This window comes from Protobothrops mucrosquamatus, unplaced genomic scaffold, assembly GCF_001527695.2.
Source record: "Protobothrops mucrosquamatus isolate PMUCROS unplaced genomic scaffold, P.Mucros_1.0 scaffold96, whole genome shotgun sequence".
Lineage (NCBI taxonomy): Eukaryota > Metazoa > Chordata > Lepidosauria > Squamata > Viperidae > Protobothrops > Protobothrops mucrosquamatus.
Window position 1 is genome coordinate 23,533 of NW_015386471.1, and position 13,635 is coordinate 37,167.

Consider the following 13,635-nt stretch of genomic DNA (forward strand, 5'->3'; position numbering starts at 1 on the left):
GAGAATTTCTCTTACACGTACAAAGGCCAATTACCACGCCATATCATTCCCTCAACAATTATGTCTATCAATGGATTTTAAACATTTTGCTTTGAGAGCGTCTTTCCTCATCTCCTTCTTTATCTTGCTGTGTCAGTATGATTACTTTGGAATCTCTCTTTACTATAGAATATAACAGGATACATTCAAGGGTGCATGTAGAGAGTCAGCAAGGATACCTTTGATATCATTTAGTCTCACTGATGCCCAACATAAACTAAACTGTGCTTTGGAATGTATCCCATTTTCAACACATTTCAGATAACAGCAATATCTGTAGCCACTTTAGCTTTCTGGGAACATTTCCGACATTATCAACAGATGAAGAAACCCTAGATAAACTTGCAAATAAACCCAAGGTTCCCTAAAACACAGGCCATAGACATGCAGTTTAAATCACAGGGAATCAAGAACAAGCCATCGTATACAACATCAATATTTTTGTCATCTCCCTTTTCTGCTTCAGCCTGATTCTTCTCCAGTAGTGACAAGTAATTGCTTAGTACAAGTGGATCCTCATAAATATTGATTGTGAAATCTCCTGTAAATGTTCAATGAAACTAGTAAGAGAACATTACAACAAACATGTTTACCAAAGAATCTTTAAAGGCAGAAGTGGGAGGAGGGGGGGGGATCTAATTTCAGAAGGAAGTCACACGTGTCAATTCTTTTCTCCAGTCGGCTAAATAACAGCAAGGCTGTTTTCTAACTAAACAGTCTCATTAACATAAGCATAACTACAGGGTAAATATTCAAGCTCATTTCAGTGAATTCATGGGAAAGGAAGGAATATTCTTTTAATATGCACAAGTCATGCAGACAATGATATGAAGTTAATTCTTTTCATCATATTATCGCCGTATTGCATTAACATAAAAGAAATAATAATGCAATGCATAAAATGTTTGCATATTAGTGGAAACTTTCGTCGTACCCTATTAGCACCATATCGTATTAGTATTGCATTAGGCGATTATGCTTCAGCACTAAAATGATGAAATCCCCACTGCGAAAACTGATATTGAATTCTTGTAATGTTTGAAGACCATTTTTAGCTCTACATATAAATAATTCATGGGAACAGATCTAATGAATTGAAGGGAAAAAAACCCATCCCTTGACACTGTGGGAATATTTATGAATGTAAAGTCGTGAAAAAGATATTTAAAAAAATATGGTGATCAAAATATCTAGAGTATTGCCACAGTCTGCTCACACAGCTTGAACGGAACCCAGAGGCAGGCATTCTTATTTTCATGTTAATTCTAAAAATAAAATAGATTGCAAATTCATTCATGTTTGGCTGTCATTGTGTCTATCATATCAGGGCTGCAAAAATAACAAGGACAATTAGATGGCAGCAAAGAAATTAAAAAAAAAACTGACTCTGTTGCCCTCTTGGGGCTGTTTGAATTTTCATAGGCCAGTAGGGACATCTTACCTGAAAATTCATAGGATCATCATTGGTATCAAGGGTTATTTAGCTAACAGCATGCCATCATACTGAAAACAATTGCCCAGAAATGTGTTTTTGAAGTAAATCTGTATTCCTTTAGTTTTGGCAATTAACAATTTTGTATGCAACTATTTAGAAGTAAGTTATATTGAGTTGAAAAGGACTCATTCCGTGATAAGTCTGTACAAGATCTTGAGTGTGAAATTATTTCAACAAAAGGAGCACAATGGACTTGTTTCTTACATGCTGCTAAATACTAAGAGTAAACTTATTCAGCAGCTGATAAGGGTTAGCAGAAATGATTTCCTATAAGGGCTGAAAATGGTGAGCTGAGAACCTCAATTCTAACAATTGTTGTGTGAACATACAACAGTCTCAGCTGCCTCACAGGAACTTGAAGTGACTGGCAAAATATCCCTTAACCCAGTATAATAAAACAAAAAAGCCAAGTACATGAACTCTGGATAGTCCTTAACTGCTGCAAACTATATAGTATATAATAGGCGTATACATTCTGCCTATGTCATTGGTAAATACGGCATTGGTCACATTGGTAAATGATCTCTGGAGGGCCCGGGACAGGGGTTGTTCCTCTGTCCTAGTTCTTTTGGACCTCTCAGCGGCTTTTGATACGGTGGACCACGGTATCATGCTGCGGCGTCTGGTTGAGTTGGGAGTGGGAGGCACGGTGATGCGGTGGTTCTCCTCCTTCCTCACCGACCGCACGCAGTCTGNGAGAATTTCTCTTACACGTACAAAGGCCAATTACCACGCCATATCATTCCCTCAACAATTATGTCTATCAATGGATTTTAAACATTTTGCTTTGAGAGCGTCTTTCCTCATCTCCTTCTTTATCTTGCTGTGTCAGTATGATTACTTTGGAATCTCTCTTTACTATAGAATATAACAGGATACATTCAAGGGTGCATGTTGAGAGTCAGCAAGGATACCTTTGATATCATTTAGTCTCACTGATGCCCAACATAAACTAAACTGTGCTTTGGAATGCATCCCATTTTCAACACATTTCAGATAACAGCAATATCTGTAGCCACTTTAGCTTTCTGGGAACATTTCCGACATTATCAACAGATGAAGAAACCCTAGATAAACTTGCAAATAAACCCAAGGTTCCCTAAAACACAGACCATAGACATGCAGTTTAAATCACAGGGAATCAAGAACAAGCCATCGTATACAACATCAATATTTTTGTCATCTCCCTTTTCTGCTTCAGCCTGATTCTTCTCCAGTAGTGACAAGTAATTGCTTAGTACAAGTGGATCCTCATAAATATTGATTGTGAAATCTCCTGTAAATGTTCAATGAAACTAGTAAGAGAACATTACAACAAACATGTTTACCAAAGAATCTTTAAAGGCAGAAGTGGGAGGAGGGGGGGGATCTAATTTCAGAAGGAAGTCACACGTGTCAATTCTTTTCTCCAGTCGGCTAAATAACAGCAAGGCTGTTTTCTAACTAAACAGTCTCATTAACATAAGCATAACTACAGGGTAAATATTCAAGCTCATTTCAGTGAATTCATGGGAAAGGAAGGGATATTCTTTTAATATGCACAAGTCATGCAGACAATGATATGAAGTTAATTCTTTTCATCATATTATCACTGTATTGCATTAACATAAAAGAAATAATAATGCAATGCATAAAATGTTTGCATATTAGTGGAAACTTTCGTCGTACCCTATTAGCACCATATCGTATTAGTATTGCATTAGGCGATTATGCTTCAGCACTAAAATGATGAAATCCCCACTGCGAAAACCGATATTGAATTCTTGTAATGTTTCAAGACCATTTTTAGCTCTACATATAAATAATTCATGGGAACAGATCTAATGAATTGAAGGGGGAAAAAACCCATCCCTTGACACTGTGGGAATATTTATGAATGTAAAGTCGTGAAAAAGATATTTAAAAAAATATGGTGATCAAAATATCTAGAGTATTGCCACAGTCTGCTCACACAGCTTGAACGGAACCCAGAGGCAGGCATTCTTATTTTCATGTTAATTCTAAAAATAAAATAGATTGCAAATTCATTCATGTTTGGTTGTCATCGTGTCTATCATATCAGGGCTGCAAAAATAACAAGGACAATTAGATGGCAGCAAAGAAATTAAAAAAAAAACTGACTCTGTTGCCCTCTTGGGGCTGTTTGAATTTTCATAGGCCAGTAGGGACATCTTACCTGAAAATTCATAGGATCATCATTGGTATCAAGGGTTATTTAGCTAACAGCATGCCATCATACTTAAAACAATTGCCCAGAAATGTGTTTTTGAAGTAAATCTGTATTCCTTTAGTTTTGGCAATTAACAATTTTGTATGCAACTATTTAGAAGTAAGTTATATTGAGTTGAAAAGGACTCATTCCGTGATAAGTCTGTACAAGATCTTGAGTGTGAAATTATTTCAACAAAAGGAGCACAATGGACTTGTTTCTTACATGCTGCTAAATACTAAGAGTAAACTTATTCAGCAGCTGATAAGGGTTAGCAGAAATGATTTCCTATAAGGGCTGAAAATGGTGAGCTGAGAACCTCAATTCTAACAATTGTTGTGTGAACATACAACAGTCTCAGCTGCCTCACAGGAACTTGAAGTGATTGGCAAAATATCCCTTAACCCAGTATAATAAAACAAAAAAGCCAAGTACATGAACTCTGGATAGTCCTTAACTGCTGCAAACTATATAGTATATAATAGGCGTATACATTCTGCCTATGTATGACTTATTTCTGGTCTGCAGTAAAACAACTGATCTAGTCATGTTGACTCAGTGAAGCTACTACATATTATTACGGAATAGATAGGTTAGTTTCTGGGGAACCAAACTATTTCCATGTCTGAAATAAAATAAATGTCCTCATCCATACCTCAATATATGTTCTCACCATTATCTCACATATATGTTTGCCTAATAATCCTGGAAACTGATTTTTGTATGTTTATTTGTTTGGAGGGTAGATTCTAGTGTCCTAGAATCTTTGAAAATCAGATTTTGAAAATGACATAGAAATGCTTTGGAACTTGCGGAAACACAAATAGTATCTATCTGCAATTTATTGTTAGACTTTACACTAGGCATGGCAATTAATTTCAACTCTCTAAACCTTCAACTCTATATTCAGATTTGCAGTAACAATACAATAAATGTTTCTTTACTGCACACAAGAAAAGTCACACATATGCAGAAGATCTTTCTATACCAAAATCACCTCTCTCTATATATGTATGCTCCAGGATTTAAATTCTAGGCCTTTTCTTCACATCTTCTTAAATCAGTAGAAATTTGGCTGTTCTCTTCACAGCCTTGATAGTAGAAGACACCTGCTCTATATTTACATAATGTTTTCTCTGGCCTAATAATTGCTGGTCCCTATGTTGCCAACATTTTCCCTTAGCCATGAGCCTTAAAAATGATATGGCTACATTAAGAAATCATTAGAGTAGTACCATAACGTGGCAGGGTTTTTTTTAATAGTAGAGATTGGAAATAGGGAAAGAGGTAAGCCTAAAGTAGAATTAATTTGAAAGGGAGAGAAGTAGAAAATTGGAAAATAAATTGAGAGACAAGACTGTAAGAAATATTATTTTGCAAAACTTGAATTTATGTGATTCATAGGATGGCTAGATTTGAAGTCCCATTGGTGTATCTACCTTCTCTTAGAACAGTTTCTTAATTTTTTTTCCCTTCTCTCTCAGGACTTCTTCCCACTTTTAAAAATTATGGAGGAGCCAAAATAGCTTTTGTCTGTATGGGTTGTATTTATTTATATTTACTATATTAAAAATTAAAAATGTCACATTCACTGTCACCACTGCTTGCCATGATTGTTTGATGGGATTTTAATATTGTATTTTGATTTCACAGATCCCTGGGAGGGTCCCGGGAACCCCTAGGGATCATCAGACCAAACTTTGAAAAACACTGTAGTAGAGCTACAAAATATTCTGATTTACAATCACTAGATTCTTCTTGCATTTTGCAAGCTTCTTACTTATGTGTTTTCTCTAGCACAAAAGACGTTAGAAAGAGCAATATTAGCTACATGTAGATAGAACATGGCTCAGCTTCATGGTAGCAGCTGGAAGACGTTTATCTATGAAATGTTGTTGACAGGCCTGAAGAACTTTTCATGGCAAACAACCTGTCAGTGCTCTTGTGTTGCGAAGCAAAATGCTTAGAATTTCATGAAACAAGAGTTCATTATTTTATCAGAGTTCGCTATTCTTAATGTAGAATAGAGTACCAGAGGAAGGACTGGACTGAGTTCTCCCAGATGACTAAATGGCAAGCACCTTTAGATGCAGTGGCAGTAGTCTAAATGCTACTAAATATAGTGGATGGACTGCATTGTGATCAGATTCACTGAGCTTTGCTCTTCTTCATTACAAGCCTGACTGCACCCTCTGAGTTTACCCTGCAGAGCAGAGAAGCTTGCAGAAAACATTTGCCCTTATATCGTCTACCCAGCATGCCAGAATTCGGTAACAAACCTCCATAAAAGCTAATGGCTTTTATAGAGGCTAATGACCATGCACAACTGTGCATATTCAAGGTTAAACAGAGGTACTTTTAGATGGAGAGGGCACCTTTTCCCCTATGTGATATTACTATTACATTCTAATTTGAGCATAAAGATATATGTATTTCCAGGAGCTGAAATGTTGTTTACTATTCAAAATATAGTCAGGTATTTTGAACAAAGATAATGGCTTGGAGTATAATTACCGACCTAGGTAATATATGCTATCTGAAATTATAAGAGCTATAGCTCTGGTGGTGAATCTATGGCACACATGCCACAGGCGGCACGCAGACAGAGGGACACAGGGCAGGGCTGCTCCCCTCCCCCTCTCCACGCATGCGGAGTCCAGAAACAGCTGCAAGAGCTGGGCGAGGTGAGGAAAACCTATAAAAGGAGCAGGTTTTGGCGGGAGAGTGAGTGAGCGGCCTTTGGAAGCGGTCAGTGGTGGGTTTGAAATAATTTAACAACCGGTTCTCTGCCTCGCCTTCCCTCTGTCTTGGTCAGGCTGGGCTGCTCTGGGGGGTCGGCTGGGGTGGGGGCAGGAGCTCCCAGTTGCAGAATTGCTGGAGGTCCCAGCTGGGGGGGAAGAATACGGTGGGGGGCTGCAGGAGTCTCGGACTGGGGTGAGTACAGGAGGTTGAGGGTCATCAGGTCCTGGCTGGGGGAAGGTGAGGGGGTGTGGCTAGGGGGGAGCGGCTGGGACGCCTCCACAGAGGAAAGCCATTCCCCCGCTGGCTGAGCCTCTCATCCACAATGCGGTCATGTAGGATTGCATAGAAGGGGCACCGGGCGGGGGGGGGGGTAGCCAGCAGGGGAGAATCAGACCTGCCATCTCCCTTCTGCAGTGCAGGCCCATCAGCATGGGCGGAGACAGCCCTGGGATGGCTGAAAAGGAGCTCTCACCCAGTGTGGGCCCTGTCTACATGGTGGCTCTGATGGGGGTGGCAGTTGCTGCTTTTCCTGCTGCTCCAAGCCCTTTGAACGGCCAACCGCACAGGGAAGCAGGAGGCTGAGGAGGGGCGGCCGGGTGTCTGGAGCTGCCTTGGCTGCTCACTGGCTGCAGCCGGCCCTGCCTCAGCAGCCCGATGAGGCAGCGGATCTTGCACACTGTCTGCCCAGCCTCGTGGGACAGCGGTGCCTGAGCAACACGCGGGGCTGGGCAGGAGGTGGCGGTGATCCCTGCATTGCCAGGCCCATCTGGCAGCAAATCTGGAAGTGAAGCTGTGCCGCCCATACTCACACTGGTGGGGGCAGCGGCGGGGCAAGGTGAGCAGTGGTGCACGCCCACCCCTCCCTGCTGCCACACCACATCGTCCCGCACGCACATACCGGAGGTGCATGCAGGACAATGTGAGGCACATGCCAGATCCCACCTTTCCTCACTGCCACCACTTCCCCCACCAGCATGAGGATGGGCGGAACAGGTTTGCTTCCAGATCTGCTGCCTGACACCATCGGACCCTGCACACAGAGGCCAGCGAGCGCATGGGGGCTGACAGTGTCCGTCAGCAGCCACAGCCTGCTGGCTGTCCTGCATCATGGTGAACTGGCCACAGAGCCCCATCGGCGTGGGCGGAGATGGCCCCAGGATGGCCGGAAGGAAGCCCTTGCCCGGCCTGGGCCCCATCTGCTCAACGGCTCTGATGGGGGCGGCAGCTGCTGCTGCTCCAACCAGCCAACCACGCAGGGAAGTAGGAGGAGGTGGAGGGGCAGCTGGTGCACGAGATCCACTTCCTCGTTGGGCTGCCAGTGAGCAGCCGAGGTGGTTCCAGACCCCCGGCTGCCCCTCCACCTCCTCCTGCTTCCCTGCATGGTTGACTTGCCTCGCCTCACCCCTCAGGATGAGCCTCCGGCCCACCACCCCAGCTGCCAGAGATCCCCTGGATCTCCCCCAACCCTGTCTGGCCCCTACAGGCATCCCTCCCCACCAGCATCATCAAAATGCCACGCCCACCTTGGCCATGCCCACCCAGTCAGCCACGCCCACCCAGCACCCGGCAATAAATAAGTGGGTTTTGGGTTGCAGTTTGGGCACTCAGTCTCTAAAAGGTTCGCCATCACTGAACTATAGTATAACACAAGGGTGTCAAACTCGCAATGTCACATGACATGTCACAACGTATCGTGACTTTTTTGCCATTGCCGGCAATGGGGTGGGCGCGGTTTCACTATGATGCATCCAGCCCGCAGGCCAGCAGTTTGACACTCCTGGTATAACACCACCAAACCAAACAGGCTTGGTGATAACTTGTCTAGCTCTTGAGCATCTGACAGCTATGAAATATATTATACCATGATTTCTTTAACTGTGGATAAGACTAGTTGGCTGGATAAGCTCAAGTTAGAACCAAAGTTACAATCACTTAGTGCAATTTGTAAATACTACTATAGATTACATTCATATGATTTGGTTAACCATCTCTTGCTGAATAAACCACAATTAGCTTACTTCACACAGCAGCTATACAATATGATTTACAAACTATAGTGATTGGGCTCCCACAATAAATCAGGCCAAGATGAATATATATATATATATATATATGTATATATATATATATATATATGTGTGTGTGTGTGTGTGTGTGTGTGTGTATGTGTATGTGTATGTGTATGTGTATGTGTATATATATACACACACATAAGAACTACCTAAAAAGATGCCACTGGCAATTGAACAGGGATTTCGTATATACAATTGAGGATCTGAAGGTGGGTGCTGTACTCATGTTGAAAGAACTATTCAAATATGTATCCAGCTGTCCTGCAGATCTCTCCTCTGAAGACATGGAGACTGGGGAGACAAGGAGATAAAGCTGCAGATACATTCCCTGTTTTATATGCTGCCTCAAGCTTCACACAGTTAGGCAGATGGCTTAATGCAATGAGTGAACCCCACCACAGATTTCAAGACAGGAGAAGTGGACTGTTCCTTGCAGGAATGCTGTTACATGTTTTTACATGCAATACCAAACATTTAATTATTATTTAAGATTGTTTTTCTTATCTATCTCAATTATTTTATAGTAACACCATGGAAGATAATATTATTTTTCCTCTGCTTACAATTTTCTCCTCTCCTTTAAAAGTTCTTTCTCCATCCCCCACTGGTGATTGCTATGGAGGATATTATGACATCTGTTCTACCAGATGCTGTTGTGCTTCTACATAGTTTTCATGTAGAAGCTGGTTTTTCTAACACACAAACACACACACACACACACAATTTCTTGCAAATGAGTATGAAAGTAAAAATTCAGCCATCTAGTTGTCAGGAAATAATCTTTGTCTGAAGAATGAGAGATGCATAATCCTCATGAATTAAAGCTCATATTTTTAACACAGTGTAGATGTGAGTTGGAATGATTTCCAAAGACAAGGAGTGAAAAGCATCAAAGAGTTGACTTTATTCATACCATTTTGTGAATAGTAGTGGTCCTTGTTTCCTGCCTTGCCAGTTTTGCCCTCGCACTATATCTTTAGATATTTAGAGAAGGGTTCAGTGACTATGTAGCCTGCATATTTATTATTCTTTTTATAAGTCCCTTATGTATCTCTCAGAGGTCCAGCTGAATGTATTAAATATCAGGAGCGTGTGGAACATTTTCTTAACCCTTTTCTGGTGACCACCATTTGCAATACATTTGCATGAAAGAGATTGGCAGTTGTGATTCATGAATATTTTATATGTAATCTGAATGAAATCTATTTCATTAATTTAACTGATCCTTGATATAGTTGTGTTCATTGTACATTGTACTCCCAATGTACACACTCCATTCATACCTATAGGTTAAACATAACTTTACTGAATTGATACTAAAGCTAAAGTATGATTTCAGCATCTGGACAAATTAAAACATCATGTTTCATGGGTACAAAGGATAATAGTTCTGTCAAGAGCCAATGGAATCATGATAAACTCTAATGGATTGTCAGCCTTGGGAGGTAGTCTAAACAGAAAGCACACTGGTGAACTAATTCTACGTTACATCTTGCAAGTCTGAAAATACACTTCTTCCTTGTCACCTCCCTTCTGCAGGCTAAGCTCACACTTATCTGGCCAGTCCCCTGGCTGTGACTCTTCCTCTTGACTCCCAAGGTCACTCCCACATACCATTACATGGATGCAGAATTTAAACTGAAAGTTGGCTGGTCCAAGGTAGTTTTTCTCAATTAGATACCTTCTAGATGCAATGGGACATACTGGCTGGGAATTTTAGATGTTGCAATCACAACACACCTAACTAGTGCAAGGGCAATACAAAACAATGATGGCTGCATACAATGTTCACTTGTTCATTGATCTATTTATTATGAAATTTATTTGCCGCTCATCTTGCATCAAACGACTCTGGGTGCTCTGCAGCATAAAAATATTAAAAGATATTAAAATAATCAGATATAAGATATCAAAATAAAACAATTAACACACCTGGGCGAAGGAGGATGTCAGATAGATGGGGTGGGTGGGAGAGAGGTGTGATTGGCTTTTAATTAGTCAGCCACATCCAGTGTGAAGCTCCCCCATTGGCTCCCCAAGACATCTGGTAGAGCCAGGTCTTAAGGCTCTTATGAAAATTTAGGAGGGTGGGAGGCAATCTCATCTCAGGGGATAGGATGTTCCAGAGGGCAGGAGCCACATCAAAGAAGGCTTTCCTCCTGATTCTGCCAGCCGAAATTCCTTGGCTGACAGGATCAGCAAGTATGCACCCTCTGCCAGCATGGCTGGGGTGGGCCAGTCCCATCAGAGATGGTTCCTCAAGTAGCCTGAACCCATGCCATGCAAGACTGTAAAGATGAGAGCCAACATTTTACATTGCAAACCAGCAAACAGTTCACAAAGTCGTGGTGTAACATGGGCCACTCTAAGGGCCCTAAGAATGACCTGTGCCACAGCACTCTGCACCACTGTGACTGCAAGAGTAGCCCCATGTAGAGTGCATTGCAGTAGTCCAAACGTGAGATGACTAGGGTTTGAGTGACTGAGCACAGAGACTCCAAATCCAGGACAGGCCGCAAACCGGCATACAAGATGAAGTTGTATAAAGGCTCTGGTAACCACAGGTGGAGCAGGAGTCATGAATCCAGAAGAACCTCCAAGTTGCAGAGCAGATCGGTCTGGGGTGGTGCCACCCCATCCAGAACTAAAGATGTTAAAGTCCCAGATCTTGAAGCTCCGTGCACCCAAAACCACTCATCCTTGCCAGGGTTCAGCCGAAGTCTATTGTCCCCCGTTGAGGCCCCCACAGTCTCCAGGCACCTTGAAAGGACAGCCACGGCATCATTTGGATCATCAGGGTAGAGATATAAACCTGAGTATCATCAGCATACTGATGATACCTCAACCCATGGTGACAGACAATCTCACCCAGCGGCTTCATTAATGTTCATCTTAAAGCAGATAATTATTTTTTCAGGCTGGAGAAAAAGAAAATGAATGTTTTAATGAGTAGCAAAGATGTGGTGTGTTTGTTTAGGTTCCAAAATCAGTTTAAACAAAGTCCCAATGGTTTAAATATTATTTTTAGGCAAGTAAATTTCCATTTTGCGATAGTTTGATAGGACTTAATTTTTTTACCTTTTTAAAATACTTCTTTTTCATGTTTTGTCCTATACTCTGATACAATAGTGTTCACGAGAAGAATATCCTGCTGGTTAAAAACAAATCTTCTACTTTGGTAAAATAATTTAAATGCATTTATTTGTGGTATTTTTGCTAATTATTTAATTTTATTCTTAGTATGCAGTCATTTCCTGGCTACATGAACTATCCATTTCAGCCTCAGTTAGCATGATAAACTAGGAAAGCAGTGGAAATTTGATAAAATGAATTGCTTTACAGTTATATCCTTACAATATAACTGTGCAGTGATTTTGCTTGCTCTTAGAAAATATTTTAAAAGAACCTAGTTCCTAATTAATTACAAATTCAACATGATTTATAAGAATGTATCCTACTTACTGAACAGAAACTTTGAATTGACTTTAAGTATTGCTAATAAAGCTTTCCCATTTGGCTGAAAAATATATAAAAGCTTTTAAAGGCAATAACAGTATAACGATAAAATACTTTGCAAAACTGAATTATGTTTGCTGGCACAATGTAGACAATGGAGATGCAGGCATTCAGAAGTAATGTTCTTTATTCATTTATTTTGACAGAAAATTTTCCTTTTTTCTTGAAAGATTATTCTTTATAGTTTAGATTGATGTGTACAAAATACATTTCTATTCATAATCCTTTGTCTACAACCTTCAACTTTCAAATCTTTGCTGGAATGGAAGGGGAAGAATGCCAATATTTTTTTTTTTAAATCTCCCAAATGTGCTGATTGGTAAGGTTCCCTGTAGGTGCCCAACTAGATAGCACAGCAGGCCTTTGGCAAATTCTGTCTGCCAAAGAGTCAGTGACAAATGAAACTTCAGTATGTCTTATGGAGACATGATTTGCATCAAATCTCTTTGGCCTAATTTCAGCCTTAGGCAAACTTTTTTTTTTTTTTTCAAAACAGTAAAGCTTGAACCAGCTTGCTTCTTTTCTGTGGAAACAAAAAGCAAGCAGATATAGCATTAAAAAAAAAAGCAAGAGGCTTTTTTTTAAAGGAAGAATGTTTACATATCACTTCTTGATATATAATTTTAAAGTCTTGTCCTTTGACATCCCTGTAAAGAGCAACGGTAATACACTGAAGGCATGATACTTTTCAATAAAAGTGAATTTTGCCCCATCTGTTTGCCTCTAGGATAGGGGTGTTAAACCTTGACAGCTTTAAGACTTGTGAACTTCAATTCCCAGAATTCCCCAGCAGTCATATACGTACATAGGCTAAGCGCAGGGGTAGGCAACCTTGGCTCTTTTATGACTCGTGGACTTCAACTCCCAGAATTCCTGAGCCAGCCACGCTGAGGGGAAAGGGAGAGGTTTCAAGCTGAGCTATGCTGGCTCAGGAATTCTGGGAACTGAAGTCCACGAGTCATAAAAGAGCCAAGGTTGCCTACCCCTGGGCTAACGTGCCAGCAGTGAGTAGAAGATTGTTTGCTCATGAAGGGAGCAATGAAGACTTCAATCTAAGTCCTCTCCCAAAACCTGGATCAGTAGTGTTGGCGTTGTGTTATATTTTATCCAACAGCTATTCTTTTACCTAGTGCTCAGCCTTGTAAATACTGAATCAGGTAATCCTCACTTAATAACCAGTCATTTTATGACTATTTAAAGTTACGATGGCCCACGGATAGATGTTGTACTCCTAACCATCATAAATGGTTGTGCCACCTTCCCATGATCACATGACTGCATGTCGGACAGATCAGCTTTACAACCATGGTTTTAAATGGTTGCAAATGATCACAATTCATGAGGTGTCTTGCCCCTTTCCAGCAAAAAACAAACAAACATCCATTTGAATGAATGGGGTTGCTTAACGATTGTGTTGTTTGCTTAATGACCACCACATTTGCTTAACAATCGCGGCAATCAATTTGTGACCCCTGCAAAAAAAAGGGGGGGCAGAAAATTACTTCCAGTCACATGGGTGCCTCGACTTACAACCATGGCTTAAATCCATCTCAATTACAGTC